This window comes from Carlito syrichta, unplaced genomic scaffold (genome assembly GCF_000164805.1).
Source record: "Carlito syrichta isolate Samal-C Ts95f unplaced genomic scaffold, Tarsius_syrichta-2.0.1 Scaffold316215, whole genome shotgun sequence".
NCBI classification, from domain to species: Eukaryota; Metazoa; Chordata; class Mammalia; order Primates; family Tarsiidae; genus Carlito; species Carlito syrichta.
This window is the reverse complement of record NW_007260311.1, coordinates 890,486-893,085: the sequence shown is the minus strand read 5'-3', so window position 1 is coordinate 893,085 and position 2,600 is coordinate 890,486. Positions and strand designations below refer to the sequence as shown.

Sequence of the window (2,600 nt, the reverse complement as noted above, 5' to 3'; positions counted from 1 at the left end):
ATGTCCACCGTGACACAGAGTATAGCAGCTGTCCAGGATTTACCTGAGCCGCACAGGGTAATAAAATCACAGGGCACTGCAAGTAGCAAATATTTCTGTATGGGTAGGAGATCAAACCACTTTCTTTTCAAGGGCCCTCTTCCTCCTCTTCAAACACCAGCAATGGAGCATGAAATACTGACATATCTCCCAGCTGACTCAGATTGTCTCAGCCAAGGTGAGTGAGACAGAGTCCATGAATGCTGTGCAGGCCTTTTATCAGTTAATAAGTCGAATTTTAAGTATGTACACAGGGAGGCTACATGTCTACATGAAAAGAAACCCCATTTAGCAGGAAAATATACTACACCTGGTGCTTTTCATTTGGGTTCCTGGTTATTAAATACCACAAATCCCAAGCTCCCTGTGGTGTATTCTCATTAATATGTACTTTGTAGACAAATTAACCAATGGCCTTCTAGCCAAAGTCACTCAAAGATATAGCTACATGCCACTTAACAGACTACATATAACACCGTGGTCTCATAAGAGTATAATGGAGTTGAAAATTTCCTTTACTACATGTAGATACATTTAGATACACACATATCTACCACTGTGTTACAAATGTCTACAGTACCCAGTAAAGCAGGCTATACAGGTTTCTACCCAGGAGGAACAGGCTATACCATAGAGCCTAGGTGTGTGGTGGTTGTACCATCTAGGTTTGTGTGAGTATACTACTCTACCATGTTCATACGGGATGAAATCACCTAGTGAGGCATTTCCCACATGATGAAGAATTAGCTGAATTGCAACATTAATCAAAGGAGAGTAAGCAGAGAGCAGACTGTACTGCTATCTATGCAGTGCCATCAGGGTTGGACTAAAAAGCAACACACATTAACCATTAATCCTGTTAAACCAGGTTAGGCCAGGTTCTATCTTCTTCCCACTCAACAGTTCTGGGTTATTCCTGTTTCTCTTTCCCCAGTACCAAAGTCATTAGATAGAACCACTTCTATATACCCCAGAGAGCCCCACTTATGAAAGTAAAAACAGTTGGATTGAACAAGAACAAATATTTTCTTTTCAAATGATGGCCTCACTCCCCTGTTGGAATCTAAAGTTCATGGGCAGTAACATAATTTAAGGTTTTTTTTTTTGAGTTGGAGTCTCACTCTGTCACCCAGGCTGGAGTGCAGTGACATGCTCACAGCCACCGCAACCTAGACCTGCTGGGCCCAGGCAATCCTTCCACCTCAGCCTTCCAAGTAGTTGGCACTACAGGCCTATGCCACCATACCCAGCTAATGTTTTGATTTATTGTAGAGACAAGTTCTTGCCATATTGCTCAGGTTGGTCTCAGAACCCTGGGCTGTGGCAATGCTCTCGCCTCTCTGCCTTCAAAGTGCTAGGAATACAGGCATGAACCACTGCACCTGGCTGGGCAGTAACGTAATTTAAACAGTGAGATTAGTGAGAGGGAAAGAAGAAATTATGTGCAGCACCTGGAACATGGAGCAACACACACAAATGATTCTTTTACCTCAGAGTATCTCAATCCTTGTCCCTTGTTACTTCAAGTTTCCTCACCATGTGTCCTCGGACCCCCCCCCCCCCAGCATGGGTTTCCCCCCCTTCACCTTGCCCACCAATCCTGGTACATATTAAATAAACACCTGAATCACGCCGTGGGTCACGTCTGGGAGGCAGAGGCAACCGGATTGCCTGAGCCCAGGGGTTTGACACCAGCCTGGGCAACCTAACGAGACCTCGTCTCCACAAAAAATAAAAAAAAAATTAGCCGAACATGGTGGAGTGGCTGTGGTTCTGGTTACTTGGACAGCTGAGGCGTAAGGATCACCTGAGTACAGCAGGTCCAGGCCGCAGTGGCCCTGAGTGTGCCACTGTACTCCAGCCTGGGTGACAAAGTGAGACTGACTCAAAAAAAAAAAAAAGGAAAGAAAGAAAACATAGTTTATTTAAAAGTAAATTAGAGAGAGACAGAGAAGATTCACCTCCCCAAGGTGGGGGAGGGTACCCAAGCCAGGAAGCATGGCCACAGCCATAGCTCAAAGAGCACATGGCCACATCAGAGTCCAGCAAAGCGATGGCCACGTCTCTATTCTACAGATGAGGAGACTGAGGCTAATGGAACAAGTGACCTACTCCAGACCAGCAAGCTGGCAAGGGAATTTTGTCTCCCCTCAGGGGCTTCCTCCTACAGGCCTCAAATCTGTGGGAGCCGGGGACCCTGGCCGGGGTCCTTTGAACCTGGGGCATGCCTGTCCAGCGACACCGCCGTGGAGCCTCTGAGTAAGGGATTTGCTGGGGAAGCTGGAGTTCTCAGCAGGCCTCTCAGGGAGCGCGTGGGGACTGACCAGCACTCTCTGCAACGCTATCTACAACTGGGGTCGCCACACTCAAGACTCCCACCAGCAAGTGCCACGCAGGCCCGCATTAGACGCGATGCACCGCTTCTCATACGGGCCAGGGACGCCCTGCGAGTCCGGGCGCCGCGGGACCTCGGCCGGCCGGGCGCTTCTGGCGAGTGGCCCGGCTGACCGGGGTCCCCGGGTCCCAGGCGGCGCCGGAGGACCCTCCCGAACAGCGGCCCC

At 49.0% G+C, this 2,600-nt stretch overlaps 1 pseudogene; it reads left to right on the top strand.

Moving 5' to 3' along the window:
* Window positions 1-2,451: 2,451 nt before the first annotated feature.
* LOC103276527 overlaps window positions 2,452-2,600 on the top strand; it is a 32,588-nt pseudogene continuing 32,439 nt past the window's right edge.